Raw genomic sequence first — 21,841 nt, forward strand, 5'->3', positions numbered from 1 at the left:
AAACGGGAAGACTTCCACTACCTCCCGGAGCATCTACCATTCGACCTTTGCCCATATGTCATCTATTGGTCAATGAGCATCGATGATGGCCAAGTAAGAAGTAGAGTTCCAGCATTTGACAACTTGTACGGCATCTCGGAGCTGAAGAATACTTCCGACCGCCTCAGTGGGAACCAAACCAAGGTTCTGGTAGCCCTCGGCGGGTACCCCGAGGACAGTCCTCACTTCTCAAGGCTGGGCAGAGACCCTGTGGCCATGGACACCCTAGTCGTCGACATCGTGACTATGATGGTCGACCTTCGGCTGGACGGGATCGCCATCCACTGGGTTGTGCCCACAGGCGCCTGCCAGCCTTTCCATGTTCACAGCACACTGTCAGCTCTTTTCGCTAACGTGAGGAAGCTTCTGAATCTGAACAATCTATCAGCGCTGGTGACGCTCATTCTTCCCTACGGAGACAACGTAACCGTAGGCTCGATGTCGCCGGACCTGGTGGACTTTTTTTTCTTCATGACCCACGAATTCCTACCTCAAAAAGCTAACACTGGCGTTTGCCAGTCCGTCACAACGAAAACACTCGAGTTTCTCGCAAGTATCCGTGGCTATAATAGGCATCAGGGAAAGATCTGCGTTGGTATTTCTATGGCTGCCATTCGCTTTGATGTGCAAAATGAGCGTTATTTAACATCGACCCGCTTTCCATATATTACGGGCCGGGCGCCGCTTTTTGAAATGTGCACAGGACAACTGCCAAACGAAACGGAGTTGCTGACGGGCTGCACATTATACGGAGACCCGACCTCGCCCCCCAATACGCAAGTAGTATACGCGTACCCGTCAAAAGAGAAGATAAGAGAGCTCCTTTACCTGCACCTTATAAACGCAAGCTCTCGATGCACCCTTGTCGCTGACCTTGACTTCGAGACTTACAAGCCAGGCTGTTCAAAGTCATACCCAATGCTGACAAGGCTATACCAAGAGGTGTGAGTAGAACACACCGGGTAACTAAATTATGTAAACCTCTATATAATTTAAAGTTTTCGTAGTTTTGTAGACGTTATAATCCAGAAATGGAGGACTTCTTGCTCCCACCTTTTAATTATATATTTTGTCTGCCCTAGTGAGAAGAATATTTTCTCATTTTTTTTTAATCATATATGAAGCACCTCCTGTTTCCTTTCCTAGTACTTAAGTAGATAAAAAATATAAAGACACAAAATAAATAGCCTAACGGTCGTTGGCTGCGTCATAAGGCCTCGCCAAGCGCGGAGTATAACGGTCTTGGCATACGGTATGTATTGTGCATTCGTTATTTTCTTTTCTTTTCTGCCACGTCAAATTCTGACGCCAAGACTCTCTACCTCCTCCGTTCCAACGCGTTGTTTGTTATTAATTTAACAAATCAGCTTCAAATAGGGGTTGTGGCACCCTGTAGAGTAAGAAAAAGAATAAAAAAGGAATATTCCGAGCAGCAAGAGCAGCACGGCTGCTCTGGCCGCTCTGGCCAGAGCAGCTCCTCTCATCAAAGAAGACGCCGTCCGAAACTCCAACGGCTCCCTTCTTTTATTTTTTTTTAATTTTTATTCACTTTGTTACTTCATTTTGTTGTTGGGTTCGACTGCTCCCTTCTTTGGGACGATGACGTCCGTGGACATACGTTTGGCGTTTTTTTTTTTTTTTTTGTCACGCGATGGTGTGGTCCGACCGATCAACCAATGAGTTTGTTAGAATTGTGTCACGAGGTATAGAATGGCGGATGAAATAAATATAATAAATGCAAAGCAGCGCGCAGTTCCCCCTCGGCGCTTTATTGGCTTTATTCTTCCAGAGGCGAGCATCGCAGTGCCATGGCGTTCAACTTGTGCCGTCTTCTTGGCGCCATGAAAGACCCTCTTGAAGCAATTAATTTGCTTTAGCGCGTTGGCCTGCTCCTGGCTTCTGGGTTTTCGTGCGTGTCCAGGGGTGCTATGTTGCGCTTTTTGGACTCCCAGGAGACTTGGAAGAGGGAAGTGACGTCAACGACTAGAGCAAACGCAGATTGGATGTTGACAGAAGAAAACGAAATCAACACCCAATCTGCGTTTGCTGTGTCGTTGACGTCACTTCCCTCTCCCTAGTCTCCTGGGAGTCCAAAAAGCGCAACATAGCCCCCCACAGTGCGAAGCTGCGACGACAAGCTGCAAGTCCGCCCTAGATCTGCGGATGGCTACGCGGGGGGGGGGGGGGGGGGGGGGGAGGGGGGGGGGTGCGGTGCGGTGTGTGGATGATTCGTGAGGTGGCCAAGAGGAAGCCGGTGTCAAAGTTCAGTGCCGAGGCGATGTCTCGGTACGGAGCGGTTCCCTTTTAGAGCGGAGCTCTTAGGGGCCCGTTCCCGGCTTGAGCGGCGTCGGCGTAACCAAGGTCATCCCAAGGTCACGTGACCCCCAAGGTCACGTGACCCCTCCCAAGGTCATCTCAAGGTCACGTGACCCCAAGATTACCCCACGTGACCCTCTGAAGGTCACGTGACCCCCAAGTCACGTGACCCCTCTGAGGTCACGTGACCCCCGAGGTCACGTGGTCTCCTCCCCAAGGTCACGTGACCCCTTCCAAGGTCATCTCAAGGTCACGTGACCCCAAGGTGACCCCCACGTGACCCCCAGGTCACGTAACCCCTCTGAGGTCACGTGACCCCCCGAGGTCACGTGACCCCTCCAGGTCACGTGACCCCCAAGGTCACGTGGGGGTCACCTTGTGGGTCACGTGACCTTGAGGTGACCCCCAGGTCACGCCTCCCCGAGGTCACGTGACCCCCTCCCCGAAGTCACGTGACCCCCCCCCCCCCCCTCCGAGGTCACGTGACCCCCCCCGGAGCATATTAAAGAATGAGGGGAGGAGGAGGAGAAGGGGGAGGGGTCTACCCTCCCCTCAGTACCCTTCACTCCTCCTCCTCAAGAGCTGCGCTCCAATTCGGCGTTTTTGAAGGATGGCACGCACCTGACGCTTCTCCAACTCATGAAAATCATCCTCCGGATGCCAGGACCTACCGTGCGCCGTCATTCAGCTGGAGGCTGATATCGCACGTAAGACAATAACTGATTGGGCGAGCTTTTGTCGGTAGGTTGTGGTAAATGCCGTCTTTAAGCATTCAGACATGATTGGTGGCGAAGGCGTGACTGTAGAACTAGACGAGAGTGTGTTCGGTCGGCACAAGTACCATCGCGGGTATTTAAGGCCTGGCCAGTGGGTTTTCGGCGGTGTGGCGCGTTGCAGCGGGTGCTGCTTTTTTGTTCCCGTGGAGACCCGTGACGCTAAAACCCTGCAAGGGCTAATAGCCGAGTGGGTCCGCCCTGAAACAAGAATAATCATTGATTGTTGGGCTGGCTATCGCAAGCTTGCAGACGACGCTCGCTTCACGCACCTCACCGTCAACCACAAGCTTAACTTTGTCGACGCGGACACTGGTGCGCACACCAATACGGTGGATTGCGCCTGGGCCCACGTCAAAAACTCTCTTCCATTCGGACGGCGCGAGAGCCACCATTTCACTGGTCACCTTGTAAAAGTTCATGTTTTGGAGGAGAGACAAGGCGCGCGGAAACACTGATAGATTCCAGTCGTTCGTCGCCGCGGCCGCCAAAATCTAGAGCCCCGACGCAGACAGGGCGAGGATTCCGACGGCCCCGGTGATTTCGAGGGATGCGCTGCGCTGAGCCCGTCACCCGCCTGAATGCATAAAGACGACTTATGCGCCAACCGCTCGTCAAGTGCTCGTTACGTCAGTTATAGGTTCTGGTAGCGGTCTAAACGGTCCTTTCCAGGGCCCCCATATTTTGCAAACGGAGCTGTGTTTTGAATGCGGCACCCCGTGTCTCTGTAAAAAGTTCACAGGAAAGACCCAGCAAAGGTATGTGGTCCCCAACTTGGATATCGCGTGTTATGATTCAAATAAAAATTGTTCTTGCTTATTTCGCGCCTTTGAACCCAATAAATGCCGCAGTTGCAGTCGTCCCGCAGTGCTGTTGCTCGCCCATTCGTCGTCGGCGTGGCTCAGCTTCGTCGTCTTTGCTAGCGGCGCACCGGCGGAGCCGGCCTTTGATCCGAATAAATGCCGCCGTTGCAGTCGTCCCGCGGTGTTGTTGCTTGCTCGATCGTCGTCGGCGTGTCTCAGCTTCGTCGTCTTTGCTGGCGGCGCACCGGCGGAGGCGGTTGATCTGACACACCGCGTTCGGCCTTGGCTAGCAGACGGCGTTCGTAAAATGGCGTCAGCTGTTGCTGGCTTCACGCGGCGGTACCGTGCGTGCTTCTATTCATTCGGCGTTCGTTGCCATGGTGACGGCGAGGAAAGCAGACGAACTTTTTGATGCGGAAGAACGCTGCGGCGCAGCGATACCAGGTGCGTTCTAAGGCCCTCGCCCCATGCTTTTCAATGGGCGGAAGGCGAACAAAAAGAGTTCGAAATAAGGACTTAACGCAGAAGGCTGCATTTCTCCAGCGCCTCATAATTTGACGAGCCTTGCACGAAAAGCATGTTTTTTTGGCCATCCCGCGTCCTGTTTTTTTTATCCGGAACATGGGTCTAAAGTATCAAACTGCCGAACATGTCAGGGGAGCAATACGCCTCTCGCTTGATTTTATTGCCATACACTCATTGCGGGGATTCCCGAAAATGAAAGGGAAGCGCGAGGAAACTTCACGAGTTGTGATCCTTGGACCGGCTTGCTAGAACAGCGTCTCAGATGAGACTGAGTGAAAGAAAGCTGTGCAGAGGGTGAGACCCTCGACTGTCTTGAGACGCGGCTTGGGTCCCGTTCAGCTTGAGCGCTGGCTTTGGCATTGCTTTCTTTCCCACAGCCTCAGCTGAGACGCTGTTTCTAGCAAGTCGGACCTGGTTGCTTGTAATTAGTTGCAAAGGGCAGGAGTCAGGGTCGGTGTAAAGCGCATAGAGGAAGCTTGGAGTCGTTGCTTTATTAAACCAACACCATGAAGGTTGATCGTCTGACATTGTTCTTATTTGAATAAATGAAATTAAAATTAATCTAAAAAAGACGACCTAGTGAGAGTTTCGCACATGTGCAACACTTTTGATAGAGCACTTTATGGCAAGGGGGTTTATTAGACCCTTTTCCTGAGGCACAGATTTGAGCCACGATGACTGGCTGTTCGTTGCCTTACCATGAGGAGCAGTCACTGCAATTTGTACATAACACTCTCAGTTGTCTACGAGTAGAGTAATGTTATAACTGAAAATTTCAAACCCCTGCACAATGGCGACCAAAACCATACCAGCAAGCTTGGAAAGCTGGAACCTTAGAAAAAAACTGTTTGTTAAAAATCTTAAAGTGAAGGGAGAGAAATTTCCCTTCGTTGTCACCATCATATGGAGTTCAATATTTGCAACTTTCGTGGTGTAGGAACATGGCGGGCAGCATTGAATAGCTTATTATTAGGCCCTATAGGTGTTTTCGAGAACTTGCTCGTGGCCCTTGTGACGCGCTTCTGGTTTTCTTTTTTTGCAAGATTAACTGTGACTCACTGCAAGAACCAGGAAGTAGCGTAATGAAATAAAAAAAAAAAAACATCTGCGTCAAGGACAGAATCAGGGCCACTTTGCCTGAACTTCTCAACCTCGAATTTCAGCCACCATTCAAAAGATGGCTCAAGTGCGCGTCGTCTAGTTGCTACAACATAGGTTCTTGTTATTATTTAGGACATTTAGCATGCTTTAAAAAATTACAATCATAGGAAGTGATTTTAATTAGAACGATAAAAGCTCTAATTAAAGAATCGTTGTTTAAATAGCTGTCCTCTTCTTTGAAACCGGTTTCTTGAGTACAGAGTCGAGCTTCAAAATAGTCTCATGATTTAACATTATTTTCAACAAATCTGACTATGAATACAAAACTCACGCGTACAGTAAACCAGCTCAATTCCTCTAGCATACAATTAAAAACAAAATTAGGTCAGATACCAGAACGCTGTCTGAGAAAACCAGGAACGCGTGCAGGGAATTTTTTTTAAAATTTTCATTACAATCAAGTTGTGTTTACCAGAAAATGGGTGGAGTTTCACTTCTAATATTTTGTATGCTGAGTTCCTATGTTTACCAGGAGCATGCCCTTAAATGTGATTGCTGCGTTTTGATGTCAAACTGAGTTAAAAGACTTCAAAATCACATAAAAGGCTATTTCTTAATGAAAAGTATTAAAAAAATGTGAGTGTGCTAATTAAGAAAAACACGTATACACAGAACTAGACCAGTCCTTCATCTATTCAATAAAATAATAAGAACGCCTCTTGATTGCATTACAAGTCTAGAAACTTGGAATGCTTAGAGATATTTGTTTGAAAATACCAAAACTTGCACTTTTTTGTTTTCTTATCGTGCGTTAAGTTTTGAAACATCCGTATCATATTTTACACTAAAAGAGTGATGATGAATTGGCGATTTGTTTGCAAAAAGAACGAAATACGTAACACGCGCACAGACGCGACACTTGCACCGCAGCAGGAGCGTTAGCACAGCTGCCACCGGTATAATGGTTGGGGCCGTGGACCCATATTTAAAATCTCATAATTATTGCCCGAGCGGGCTTCACGGGATGGAACTGTATCTAAAGACGATATTCAATCAGACGGACGGGGCCCGAATTATTGTATTTCTTTGAATTAAGAGCGAATCCTCGGCCGGAAGCCGCCGGCGCAAGCGAGTCCTTCTGAGAGCAGGCGTAGCGGAACTGACGTGCGCATTCTCGGCGCCCCCAGCGCCCCTGGTGCCTCCGCGCATTCTCCTCGTTCGTTGGTGCTCGCCTTGATTCTTCGCTCGGCGACTGTTCTCAAAGCGGTTGGTACTATACTCTGTTTCAACTTATGATTAGGGTGTGTACTTTTCGGTGTTTATTTGTGAGAAAAATCGGCGGATGTTTTTCGGTGTTTATTTATTTTCAAAACACCGGTGTATTTCGGTGGAACGTCTCACGACGAGGCTAAAATCGGTGATTATCGGTGGAAGAAATGCGATTGATCACAGACAGAGAGTTCCAATTTTATTCACGTATTTCATACACTTTTTTTCTAGGAAGCCTCTATTTCTCGCACTTGGTTGTTATAGTAGATGCAAGCATACTTCGAGAGGCTTGCATCCTTCATGGCAGCACGTTCCTTGCAGTCTACAACCCGCAATTATGAAAACGCACGCTCCTGTACGACACGGACGTTGGCAGTGTCTTCCAGGAACCACAACAATCTCTGAATACATGGCTTGCACCGACATCACTTGGCCAGACACAATGGGGAAAGGGCACGTCAGAGCTTACCCTCCACTTCATTAATTGTTCCACCAAAGGGGGCCATAGGAGACACAATAGGGGAAAGGCCTGTGAGAGCTTAGCTTCCACTGCGTTCACTCAGTACCACCTGTTCACTAGACGCTTTTGACCCGCAGAAAGGAGGGCGGACTGACGCCACGTGCAAGCCATGTATAGACACTGGAAGGATGTAGGATCCACGAGATAACAAGTTTGATGAACCTCTACGGGGAAAGGGTTTCGCTAGGTCGGAATCATGCCACGACCGGTGTTTTTCGGTTTTAACCAGGGCGAAAATATCCAGTCACCGGTGTTTTTCGGCTTTAACCGATTTTATATTTTCGTCACCGGCGGATGTTTATCGGTGTTTTTCGGTTAAAACCGGAAAATACACACCCTACAGTTATGATGTACCGCAGGAAAGCCTACAAGCGCGAGATCCTTGCTCTGGGGCACATCTCGGCGGCACAAGCTCTCGTGACTTAAGAGCGGCTGCCAACGCTATGAGCTCGCGCTTCTAGCCTTCGCTGGGGTACAACATAAGGTGAAACGAAGTATAGTACCACGCGGGCAGAGCCCGCGGGGTACTAACAAACGGCAGACTTTTCCTATACCTCCCATTGGGACTCCAATGGACCTTTCCACATACTGACGGCACCAGTAGGTGGCTGCACGAACTAAAAATCGAGGAAGTGACCTACCTGCGCTACCAATCAATAGTGGGAGCTACGCTACCAGTTTCTTCGCTCTCCGAGCAGCGGCGCGTGCCCAACGCGACTTCAAAGAGGGGCATCCGTGGCGTCCACCCAAACGTCGCGTTTTCCTCTCCGTCGACGTTCCTTTTTGGGTAACACAATTATATATGTGCTGCAGTTACGTGTTCTACTCGCTGATATACAGCCTCCTTCCGAATTTCCTCGATTTTTCGTTCCGACTTCCGCCGCTTGGCATCGGGCGCTCGCGCGTGTGTAGAACGCTTCTCGGAAAAGGTCCATTGCACATTGCAGACGGCAGCGCCAAATCTCCCCTAACGGGCGTTGGATTTCTCTAAAAGCAATAAGAAATAGACAAAACAATAGCGCGCCGTCGTCATGGCAACCGCTTGGTTATGGAGGACGGTGTGATAAGTGTGGTCCCTCCTCTACCTCTCTCTCACCCTCGGCGACAAAACCGACAAAAGGATGCAAGCAACTCCGAACGAATTTGCATCCTATTGTCGCTGATGTTGAGAGGAGGGAACTGCTCCCATTGTCGCTGTCTCGTTCTTCTACAAAACAATCTAATTGTTTATATATATATAAAAAAAAGTGTGTTTACCTGTTTTTGCGAAGGTCCGACGCTTCCGAAACGATTGCACTTGACTTTGCGTCGCTCGATTGAGGTCGGCTTGGCAACAGTGCATGTTCAGTGACAGCCACTTCTCATTAAATCGTCAATCAATGAATGCAAAGTGCGCCCAGCCGCCGCTGTTTCGCGGCTTAACATGGGCGCACATCGCCAGTCTGAGCACAAGTCCAAACTTCTTTTGCAAGTTCTCTTTTTATTAGGCACGCCCTTTATACAGAAAAAAACGTTCACTGCACGGAGCAACAAAGTAACAAATTCTACACGAAACTACTATTCAAGTATTCACAGACCTGCAATCGCACATTTAACTTTGCAGTAGTTAGCGACAGTGATTCGATCGCCACGGTCTTTCGCAGGTCTGCAGCGCCAGCTGCTCCACGCAAGTGCTACCGAGCTGCGGTGCTCTAACATCGATGCCGACCACACCGCTCATTTTAAGATAAATGCGCTGTCCTTTCTGACCTTCTACAATAGCTCTACCATAATGACATATGCACCAGCAAGTTTTCGGCAATCCGAAACTGTATAACCAAAAGTATACCACCCCGTCTTTACCTTTCGTCACTTGGGAACCCAAAGAACTTGGCAGAGCAATTGCCACTGGAATTAGAGCACCACTGCTTCGAGCAATAGACAAGATTCCGTTTGCTCGGTGTACTGGTAGAAGAAATAGACCGATAACCAATAGGTCAACGCCACTGCCCGCTGCCGTAGACGAAAACCTTTACCGCACCGCTGGCACAGGCGCCGTCGAGCAGCCGACGCAGCCGCGACCGCGGCAGCCGACGCGGAACAGTTCTCAATTGTCGAAATACAAAAAACCAACCGGCCAATGAGAGCAAACTATGAGGACGAAACTTTAGCTAAGCAGGATATTTGTTTCGCTTTACCAGGATAATTTTTCAAATCTGTAAGCAGCAACAATGATATGTATCTCATCCTATTAAATAAACTTTCCGGTGTAAACCGGAAAAACTTAATAGGTTACCAACGGATAAGACATGGCGCTCAAATAGCTGACCGGAAGTCGCTCGAAGTCTCCGCCGGTTGGTACTAACCGCCGAATTCAGAAACCTCACTCTAACTACACTAAAACTGAAGGGCCCCTCCACTTCCTCGAGGAAGTAGAGGGGCCCTTCAGTTTGAGTGTAGTTTGAGTGAGGTTTCTGAATTCGGCGGTAACAATAACAAACGCCACCCGGCTTAGCGGCTGGCTTGGCTTGGCTCCGTCTGTCCTTTGAGGCGAATGAGAATGCGCACGTCACGAAGCGAGCTTTCCACGATGCTCACCAGGGGTCGCGTAAAATTGTACTTTCGTGTTTATTCAATTTTATACGCCTTCTCGCTCAAAACAACGTCATTTAGAAGTAAAGGACATGCTATGTATGCCATTGCGACCAAGAATTTCCACCCAAAAGTTCGGCTCAGCATCCCTTTAACCACATCAGCCGTGCCGATCGGATCTCGTGGCGAATTATGATACACGACCGCGCGCCGTATCGGCGCGCGGTCGTGTATCATAATTCGCCACGAGATCCGGATGCTCGCTCAGATCGAAACGTGCAGGGGTGGGGATTGAACCCAGAGTCTCTGGGTTCAATTAAAGCCACTATGTTCAATCAACCCAGGGATCCTGGGTTGATTGAGAACTTGCACCACGAAGTTTCGCTCCACGCGCCCAGCGGGTCCTCATCAAGTCTGCGTGAAAAAGACGAAAACGTCCCATGCCGAAACTCGGGCTTTTGCACGCACAGCACCGGCTGTTCCAACTCGCGCGCCCATTGTTCTTGGCGAACGTCCTTGTGCACACCTCGCAGCAGCTCACTGGATGCGAAAATGGAGAGCGTTAGCCCTACTTCTGAAGACGCTAACAAACACGACGTAACCAGCGCTAGTTCAAAATTTTCCGGGAGTACCTCCTCCGGGACACAAGGCAGTGATGGTACCCATTCCGTCGAAGCAAGAGCCGAGCCCACTTCGCAGAGTCACCATCAAACAACGAAAAAAGGGGATTTCTCCCGGACACTCACTGTACAACGAACAGGGACCTCACCAGCTGAAAGGTGGAATCAGGCAGTTCCGGATACCGCCCGTGCTCCGAGCCCAGTCGATTTCAGACAAAACGTCTCCTTCAGTGAAGTGCTCAACGGCGAAGAGGTGGAAGAGAACACCAGGTGTCTTAAGATCTGGTTCTTCTGCATCGCAAGTGCGGGTACCATGTTGATTCCCATCGGCTTGGTGCTCCTTGGATACCTGCCATATTTAGACAATATTTCCCGAAACAGCAGCAGCACCACTGCGGTCTCGATGAGGCGTTGCACCGCCGGTCGAAGGACAACTGTAAGTCCCTTGACAGCCGCCGACTTAAATTGCTCTGGTGCGGTAACCCTGCACGACGACATCAACGGTATGTACCGCAATGTCATCAGGTTTTCGATGCCACATCACAAAAAGCTCCGGTTTTTTTGTCTGTTTAACAACTCAAGATTCCGCAAACAGGAAGACTTCCACTACCTCCCGGAGCATCTACCATTCGACCTTTGCCCATATGTCATCTATTGGTCAATGAGCATCGATGATGGCCAAGTAAAAAGTAGAGTTCCAGCATTTGACATGTTGTACGGCATCTCGGAGCTGAAGAATACTTCCGACCGCCTCAGTGGAAACAAAACCAAGGTTCTGGTGACCCTCGGCGGATACGCAGAAGACAGTCCGCAATTCTCAAGGCTGGGCAGAAACCCCATGGCCATGGACACCCTAGTCATCGACATCGTGACGATGATGGTCGACCTTCGCCTGGACGGGATCGCCATCCACTGGGTTGTGCCCACAGGCGCCTGCCAGCCTTCCGACGTTCACAACACACTGTCAGCTCTTTTCTCTAAAGTGAGGAAGCTTTTGAGTCTGAACAATCTATCAGCAATGTTGACGCTCATCCTTCCCTTCGGAGACGCCGTAACTGTAGCCTCGATGCCGCCGGACCTGGTGGACTTTTTCTTCTTTATGACCCACGAGTTTCTGCCGGACAACGCTAACACTGACGTTTGCCAGTCCGTCACGAGGAAAACACTCGAGTTTCTCACAAGTATCCCTGGCTATAATAAGCATCAGGGAAAGCTCTGCGTCGGTATTTCTATGGCTGCCATCCTCTTAGACCAGCCAAATGATCGTTTTTTAACATCGACCCGCTTTCCCTATATTACGGGCCGGGCGCCGCTTTTCGAAATTTGCACAGGACAAATACCTAGAGAATTTCTCATTGCCGACTGCACATATTACAAGGATCCCACCTCGCCACTCAATACGGAAGTACTGTACATGTACCCGTCAGAGCATAAGATAAACGAACTCCTTCACCTGCACCTTTCAAACGGAAGCTCTCGATGCACCCTTGTCGCTGACCTTGACTTCGAGACTTACAAGCCCGGCTGTTCAAAGTCATACCCAATGCTGACAAGGCTATACCAAGAGGTGTGAGTAGTACACACTGGCCAACTAAATTATGTAAACTTCTATATAATTTCAAGTTTTCGTAGTTTTGTAGTTTTGTAGAAGTTATCTTCTAGAAATAGAGGACTTCGTGCTCATACCTTTAATTATATATTTCGTCTGCCTAGAGAGAAGAATATTTTCTGATTTTTTTTAATCATACATGAACCACCTTCCGTTTGCTTTCCTAGTACTTCTGATAAAATATAAACCAGGCACTAGGAGCGGTGCATTCATTTGTGCGTCTATGGTCTTCTGATTTTTGTTCAAAGACTTGCCTCTCGAGAGCATTTCTTGCTTGGGTTGAGAAATGGTAAGGCAGGAATTTGTATATCTCGTATTGTCAGACTGTAGTTGTTAAGGGGTATTCACAAGGGGGAGTAATCCCCCCTTTGCTCGCCGGGATGCGCATCATGTGGTAACAACGTCACGCATTTTTGCGCGGTGCCGCGCTGACCTAGGCATCCCGGAAGGATGACGGAGCTTGTGCTCGGGCTGACCAACGCCCCCCGCCCCCCCCCCCCCCCCCTCCCCCCTCCCCGGCCTTCGCGTGGGATCTCTTTGCAATTGACTGTACTTAACGAGAAAAGAGTCAAAGTACAGGCTAGCTGGTGGAAGTCAACCATTTCGTCGTTTACCCTGAGACTGGTTTTTTTTAGAAGAGCAGAACTAACAGAAAAAACAGACAGGTCTCAAACCTGCCTGTTTTTTCTGTTACTTCTGCTCTTCTAAAAAAAAACCAGTCTCAGGGTAAACGACCAAATGGTTGACTGTACTTAGTTCGCGTGTCTGGCAATTTCACAGATTTTGCTCAGCGAGGTGCCGGCGGTTGAGATTGGGATCCTCCACTGTTTTTTTGCATTTTTTGCATCCACTGGTCTGTATGACAATTTCCTGGAGCGCGCATCTCCGCTTGGTCGTCGCAGAGCAAGTGGGGCCACCGGACGGCCATCTTGCATGCAGCCAAATCGTGTTTTTGCGAGCGTTCCTCAAGGTAGACGCAGCGTGCTGAAGACGCGTTTTGTACTTGTTCGCCCTCACTCACCGAATAAGTTTCGTAAACCCCTGTGACAATGGTGAGACCTGCCTTTAAAGAAACGTGTAAATTTTTACGAAAGCGCAGCGCCGCGGGAAAAAGGCATAACTCGTCGAAAGGAAGTTTCGGCGGTCGCGCGGCGTTATCAAACGTTCTTTTGAGCGCCGAATCGTACTGCGTCTCTGTGCCTTCGCACGATTGGACACCGATCAAGAATCGCCACCGTGTGGATGAATTTTGCGAGTGCGATGTGCGTGAAGTCGTATGTGCCCCTGGAGCAGCGTTTTGCTTTACTGTGAGGAGAGTATTCGTAACTGTAGTAGAGTAGTATGCCGGGTGATATGGTAAGCGTTGAACATGACAAAAAACCGCGCACAAAGAGACGAGGACAAACGAGGAAGGAACACAGAACACAGACAGGCGCGCACTCACACACAAAAAAAAAATTGGTTGTGTGGGTATTTATACAGCGTGTAGTGGGACAGCCATTTAAAGTTGCGACGGGTCACTCGCTGTAGATGAGCGATTTAGCCAGTGCAGTACAACCGCTTGCGTGAGGTCTTTAACGTGCACCACGCAGTAGTGTTACACGACCACACGCCGGTACGACTCTCATCCAGATCGAAACGGGCAGCGGTGGGGCTCGAACCCACTTAACGCCATTAGGCGGATATGCAGTGCCCAAGGAGGCGCAACAGAAGCCATTGCCAAGGGGATGTACACGGAACTCGTAGTATCGCGAGTGTGTTATGGCACCAGGCACTTCTGGCTCAGGAACGGCCTGTGGCAAAGGCTGGAAACCCTTAACAACCAGGCAAGACGGGTGATCACGGGTCTTCCGAAGTTTACCCCCCCCCCCCCCCCCCGGGCAAGCTCCGGAGTTTGGGCGGCATCAATGATCTGTACGACATTGTCAAGGCTCACAAACCAAGGCAGGGCCATCATGGAACGTCTTGGAAAAACTACTGATCGCCTCCCAGAAATACCCGCTAGTCATCCTCCTTGGGAAGACCTGACAGAGATCACCAGCAGCAAGCCCTCACACCGCAAGGGAGACGCCGAGCAAGTTGCAAGACAAGCCAAGGCGCACATCAAGATGGTTGAAAGCTGGGACACGAACCACACTGTTGCCGCCTACACAGACGTGGCAAGCTTCGAGGGACCGATACCCCGGTGACCGGTCGCTGTCTATTCCCCGGCATTAAACAGAGATGATCACCAGGATATCCCAGCCAAGTCCTCTACGAAGCAAGGAGAACTATATGCTATCCACTCGGCACTTGTAACTGCGTGCAGTGGGGGGATCGGTGGCCGACTGGGCTGAAGCGCACACCCAGCTCGACGCGCGTGGAGCGAAAGCTCGCGCTGCAGAGCCCAGGGATCCTGGGCTCGAGCCCCACCCCTGCCCGTTTCGATCTGGATGAGCATCGTACCGGCGTGCGGTCGTGTATCACTACTGCGTGAGCACGTTAAAGAACCCAGGTTAGCAGTCGTACTGCACTGGCAAAATTGCTCATCTACAGTGTAAACCAGTGTCGCCCCTACTGGCAGACCAACCTTACGTTGTATAAATCACTAAAACGTCCTATTTTACTTTTTTTGAACTGCGTGCATTAACTCTGAAAGCATAACAGCGAATCTTCGAATTTTCTGGGATTCTAAGGATGTCATCAAGGAGTGCAGAACCAGAAACAGTCCTTGCAGACTTATCCACCATATCAAGCATCTTGCCTCGCAACTCGCATATAGAGGTGTACAAGCAAGAATTGAATGGGCCCCCGGCCATGCGGGAATCCCAAGAAATGAAGAAGCAGATCGAATTGCCCGTACACGAGGAAGCAAGGAATAAACATCGACCATAAGACATCGCTGCCCTTGAAGGTTGGAACAAATACTTGTTGGACCATCCTCCCGGAGAGGAACAAGACAAAACACGGGTGTTACGAAGCCTACTAGACTTCGTTTTCGAGGCCAAGCAGGACATCCACATACAATTGCCTCACTCCTTAATCCTTATGCCAGCGCCCAGAACTCGCAGTCACCGGCGCACTCCCTCTTACCCCACCCTCTATTTGGCATTAAACGCTTTCCAAACCAAACCGTCCAATGGCTTCCGCCTCGCGTGCCTAGCATTCGTTTTGCTCCAAGTACCGGTAAAACAAAGCGTACTTATGCTTTTAACCACATGAGCCGTGCCGATCGGATCTCGAGGAGAATAATGATACACGACCGCGCGCCGGCACGACGCTCATTCAGATCGAAACGTGCAGGGGTGGGGATTGAACCCAGAGTCCCTGGGTTCAATCAACCTAGGGATCCTGGGTTGATTGGAAACCGGCACCACGAGTTTTCGTTTCACGCGCCCAGCGTGTCCTCATTAAGTGTGCATGAAAAGAAAAAAAAAGTCCCATGCTAAAACTCGCGCTTTTGCACGCACAGCACTGGCTGCTCCAACTCGCGCGCCTATTGCTGTTGTCGAACGTCCTTGTGCACACCTCGCAGCAGCTCACTGAATGCGAAAATGGAGAGCATTAGCCCTACTTCTGAAGACTTTAACAAACACGACGTAACCAGCGGTAGTTCGAAATTCTCCGGGAGTACCTCCACCGGGACACAAGGCAGTGATGGTACCCATTCCGTCGAAGCCAGAGCCGAGCCCACTTCGCAGAGTCACCATCAAACAACGAACAAAGGGGATTTCTCCCGGACACTCACTCTACCACGGACACGGACCTCGCCAGCTAAAAGGTGGAATCGGGCAGTTTCCGATACCGCCCAGGCTCCCAGTCCAGTCAATTTCCGACAAAATGTCTCCTCCACTGAAGAGTTCAACGGCGAAGAGGTGGAAGCGAACACCAGGATAGCTAGGTTCGACATTGTACATGTACCTTTTTTTAGTACACGGAAGTGACGTCATCACGTCTGATTGGTTGGAAACAGAAGTGACGTAATTTCCCTAGAAAAATGTGGGCGGAGTCGGCAAAACTGGGCGGAGTCGGCTACCGGACGTGACAACAAAATGACGTTTCGTTTTGTACCGAGTACGTTTCAAAAGGTACTTGCTCGGAACTAGGTGTCATTGGCAGCATGTTTTCGGCGGCGAAGCGTCGCCGTCTCGTCAATTCGGCTTTTTCTTTAATAGAGCTTTTTTTTCGCCCGAAAGGCTGTATCGGGAACACCGCGATGCATTCGAGCTCCCGGAGGAGATCTTTCGGAAGCAATACCGCCTGCCCAAGATCGTGGTGCGGTGGTTGTGCGACGAACTTCGCGAGGAACCGGAGGTGAGGAGAGTGCGTACCTCGTGGACGGTCATGACTGTGGAGCTTCAAGTGTTGTGTGCACTGCGCTTCTACGGCACGGGGAGCTTCCAAGGCATGGTGGCGAGACGCCGAGCGAGAGGTTCGACGCGGAGAAGGGCTTCAGGCTGCTCGGCAGGATACCCGGCGTCATCGGTTGCGTGGACGGGACCATGGTCTCCATCGTCGGCCCGTCGAAGAACGACCCCACCGTCACGAAGGCGGCGTACTGGTGCCGCAAGTACTTCTACGCCCTCAACGTGATGGTGGTAAGTACACTCATGTTACGTTGTCAAAACGCGCCCCAAATCTGTAGAAAAAAAACAAAACATATTGCCGGTACGGTTTAAGTATGCCGTTTTATGACTGCGGGCTGTGGGGTCTCACGACTGCGCGAGCGTGTGCTCTACGTAGCATGTAAGCCGTGAGACTCTTCTCCCAAAAATAATACTTGTCTGTTAAAGCTTCCGTAAAAAACAAAACAAAAAAGAAACATTATTTTTGTTTCAAGGTACCTTGCATCCAGGAAGGTGTGTTGACATGCATGTGTCAGACAAAATAACTTAAAAGGTTCTGAAATTGCGACTGCTTTGTGAACCATAAATACAATCTACGACTTGTGGATTCAGGTAATTACATGTCAATATCTCTCTCACTTTCAGGTGTGTGACGCCGACTGCCGGATAATGTGCATCGACCCACGGTATCCCGGGTCGGTGCACGACTCCTTCGTGTGGCAATTTTCCTGGCTCCGAAACCAACTCGTGCAAGGGCAGCTGCCACGCGACGGCCGGTTCCTGCTTGGTGAGCATACTAAATTCATTCCTTACGCACACGGTGGCTCCCACTGCCTGAAAGCCACAGTACCACACGTACTGTGCTTGTTGTGAGGCACACAGACACAGTTGCTGGAACTCCTTGAAGTGAGACAACACCCAAAGTTTGGCCATTAACCTCTGTTTATGTCCACATAACTCTCACACTCTGCAGGCTACGAAAGCCACACTACACCAATCTCACGACAGTGATAGACTGCGCAAGGCATGCAACCGCAGTGCGAGTCGCTGTCCAGTTCGGCCCACCCTTACAAAAATCTGTAGTTAAATTCTTTTGAATTTTTGTTGAAAATTTTCTGGAGTCCTATTGAATTTCTTTTTAAACTATTTTGATGTTTTTTAGACTTTGTTTTGACAACTTATTTAACTCCTAGTTAAAATTGGCCACTTAATTTTTTTAGAATTTCTTCTTACATACATTCTTTTGAATTCCTTCTTACATAAATTTTGTTGAAATCCTTTTGACAAAACCGCAGATTAACGTTAAAAAAAACACTAAATTTTTTAACATATTTTTTAATTTCGTTAGGAAATAGTGTCTCTTTGATTCATGCACATCCGACAAATAAGCAATGTAAACAAACACAAACACCATCGAGCACTCAACACCAGAAAGACAGTCCTGTTCACAGCACCAGAGCCTTATATAGCCTACATACTGAAGGTAATCATTTGGCCGGTGACCACCTCAGCACTTACTAAGTTTCCAAGTCTCTGGTCTCCTTCTCGAAAGTCTGTCAAAGGAAAGACAGTGTTTCGAAGTTCGTGGACTCTATCTCTTACTAAAAAGCATTGGTACAACTAATATTAATCTAATGTAGTCGCTAAAAACAACATCCACAAAAACGGCTCATAGAACAAATGTTTATCGCTTCTCTGCATAGCACCACTCGGGACGAAGCCAGTCAAGGCGGTTGCTCTAATTTAGAATAGTTATTTTGCTCTTCTTTACTAGTTGAATAGGGTCAATAATGCAACGATTGTCATTTACACAATGAGAACGGCAGGGCGTGTTTTGCGAACGCCTGCCCTCCAGCACGCCCCCCCATGCCTTCCGTCGTGCTTTGACTGCGCAGTCGGGCTCGAGGGGCGCGAGACGTCGAAGAGCTGTCAAGGATAGAAGGCTCACGCTGGAGGCAGGAGAACGGAAGCTCCTCCCTATGGTTCTCAACTTGTCAGAGACTATTGAGAAACTTAGTGACTTTTGACATTTAGTCAAGATGTATTATGTTCAATAAAAAGTCAACAGAAAGTCTGTAGCTTTTCTTTTGAGACTGGCTACAGAAAGTCAACTGAATAATTTGAAAACGAAGTAAATAGAATGTCTGCAGTATTTCTGATAACACTTTCAACAGGAAGTCAACAGAAAAAATATCCAACGTAGAGTTAATAGAAAGTCAATAGAAAATCATAAAAAAAGTTTCAACACAAAATCAACAAACATTTTGTTGACCATGTTAACAGGAAGTCAGTCGAAATAAAGTAATCAAAGTGAACAAGAAGTCAACACATTTTCAATAAAAAGTAAAAAAAAAAAAACATCCGTCATGTCGGACCCCCACACGACCGCAGACCAAATAAAATAATAAAAAAATGTCTCTTTTTATAAAATATTATAAAGAAATAATGTCAATAGGTTTTCTCTTTATTTTTTCAGAAAATAACCTACAAAAAACGTTGTTGCAACTTCTTTTAATTTTTTTTATAAATAAGTCTACAAAACAAAATCTATAGTTTTTCCTTTTGAATTTTTTTAGAAAATAATCTACAGAAAAACGTCTTTACAAGTTCTATTTAATTTTTTTATAAATAAGTCTACAAAACAAAATCTATTGTTTTTCCTTTTGAATTTTTTTTAGAAAATATCCTATAGAAAAACGTCTTTACAAGTTCTTTTTAATTTTTTTATAAATAAGTCTACAAAAAAATTCAATATTTTTTCTTTTGAAACTTTTTTGACAATAGTCAAAACAAAGTGCGTTTATAAAGGAATTCAGTAGGATCGCGGAAAGTCAATAAGAAGTCTAAAAAAATTAAAAAGAATGTTGAGACCCGTTTTTGTAAGGGCACTCACTGTTACTGTCTGCCTGTGCCCTCTTGCTGGTTGGTTTTTGCATGAAGTTGGAGCTCTTTCGCCGATCCCTGGGGGCTCGCCTGGTCGCTTTGAGTCAGTTTGTACGGAATGGGATCAATTCCTCCTTGGCCACTTGGGGCTCGCCAAATCTGTCCTCGTGTCGTCTCTGTCCCACACACTGGATTCTTTTCCCTGACCCTTCTTCTTCGGTCTGCCTATATAGCTCCTCCTATTAGAGCCTCCGTGTCCCAACAGGACCTGACTCCTTTCCAATCTAACCACCCCCTCTCTTTTCCCAATCTCCAACTCCACCGAGGATTAGGAAAGAGGTTCGTCGAACTGGCGCCTTATCCCCTTGCTTGCCAAAGACAAGGCCAGCGTGTTCTGCTCTGCCCGTGCCTAAGGTCACGGCCACACTCCCAAAAGCAACAGAGCTGTTATCTGTCGGATGCAAGGGCCTAATAATGCACTTGCATACAACACAGCACCCCTAAGGAATCGTGCACACATCCCATACAACCCACCAGGAAAACATATAGTTACATGAAATAACAGGGAGTTTGCAGGCAAGCTGGTGCTAATTAAATATAATGTAAACTGATACTGTAGTGCAGAAATATTAACACTTTTAAGTCACACTTAAGTTACATTATAATTGACATAGTTGCACACAGCTGTTTTCTTGCCTTTCATTTTAAAAAGTAAAGAATGTAATATGTTCCATCCTCTACATGTGCAGGTGACAGCGGCTACCCCTTGGAGCTTTGGCTCATCACCCCTGTCCCCGGGAACCACGCGACCTCCACCGCTTGCGGCTGGTTTAATAAGGCGCATTCCTCGATCAGGTCTGTTGTGGAGCGCTGCATCGGGCTGTTGAAAAACAAATTCCGGTGTCTGCAAGGGCACCGGGCTCTGTATTACCACCCTTCAACAGCCACCGCCATTATTTCGGCATGTGCTGTGCTCCACAACATCTGCCTTGCATCGAGCGAGCCAGAACCGGAGTCAGACTCCGACCCTGAAGAGTCAGAGTTGGAGTCTGAGCCGAGCTTGGAGAGGTCAGCGTCGGCTCCCGAGAGGCTGGCTCCTGCCGGCCCTCCGGTCGGCCTTCCGGTCGGCCTCTCGGACAGGGGGAAGGCTCTGAGGCAGCGCCTTCTCGTCCGGTTCGGAACCCGCCGCAGACGTGCCCGTGCGGAGCGCCACACGCAAGGAGTCCGCCGCCACGACGGTAGTCCCGACCACCAGGGACACCGTCGGGAAGCCCCTCAGCGCCCTCGCTGCGGTGGTGCCCAGCACGGACGCCGCCAGCGACAGGGAACCTCTCGCCACCACGACTGAGGTCCTGACCACCAAGGACCCCGTCACATCCTTGCCCTCAGTGAAGCCCTCCCCGTGGAAGCCGTAAAGTGCACACTTTTCTTCCTGCTCCACAGTCATGGCCGTCCAGAAGCTACATACTCTCTTCAGCTCCTACACCTTGTGAAGTTCGTCGCACAGCCAGCGTGCTGCCTCCGGATACGTGTCGAGTGCATCGCGGTGAAATCGATACAGCCTTTTTTTGTTTTTATGAGCAGAAGGCACGAGACGCAGTCGACAGTGACAGAAAAGGTTCGGAGGTTTAGTTGCCAGACCAACAGGTCATCTGGATTGCCCCTGCAAAGAACTCAGAAGTAATTTAGACTACCTCTAGAAAGAAATGCTTGCTTTTGCAGAGATTGCTTTCTTAGTTGCTGATTGAACCAGGGATATTGTTGTCATGGACATTGTTTCATTTTACAAATGCTTCAAAGCGTCTTGCCTTCTGCTCCATTTTATTATTTCTTTTATGGTACTTCATCAAAGTTAGGTGATTGTGTTATCTCAAGACAGTGCACATGTGGTTTGTTTTGAAAATTGCTTTATTTCTTAAAGAAAAACCTGTGACTTCATGAATAAAAGTGTGATAACATGGAATGTAATGTCTCATTCTTGGAAGTAAAACTGAGCATCGACTGGAACCATGTAAGCAATTGGGCAATCTTAAGTATATATCACAGATATCTTGTTGAACACTCTGGTCTTATTTGAGCACAATAGTTAAATTTCGAAAGGAAAAAAATATATATATATTCTCTGACTAGCATACCACCATATAAACACTGGACCTCCTTGAAATGATTATCACAGATGTTGCGCCAAACATTCTTATTTGAGCACAGCAATAGCAAGTTCTCGAAAGATAAAAAAATTGTTTCTGACTAAAGCAGCCGTCACTCGCGCGCTCCCCGTTGGTTCCGCCGACCCCTCCGCTGCCCCCGGCACACCCGGCTCCTCGTGTGTTGTGTTCTGCTATTTCTCTTTCACTTCTTCTTCTATGTATTGCCCTACCTATCTCACTTTAAGAATCCTATCCTCTTTCTTCTCTTCTTTTTCTATGACATAAAAGCAGTTCATCACGAGGCACCGGACGAGATGGTCGTTCTTTCATAGCGGTACGC

This window comes from Ixodes scapularis, unplaced genomic scaffold, assembly GCF_016920785.2.
Source record: "Ixodes scapularis isolate PalLabHiFi unplaced genomic scaffold, ASM1692078v2 PGA_scaffold11__112_contigs__length_91849675, whole genome shotgun sequence".
NCBI classification, from domain to species: domain Eukaryota; kingdom Metazoa; phylum Arthropoda; class Arachnida; order Ixodida; family Ixodidae; genus Ixodes; species Ixodes scapularis.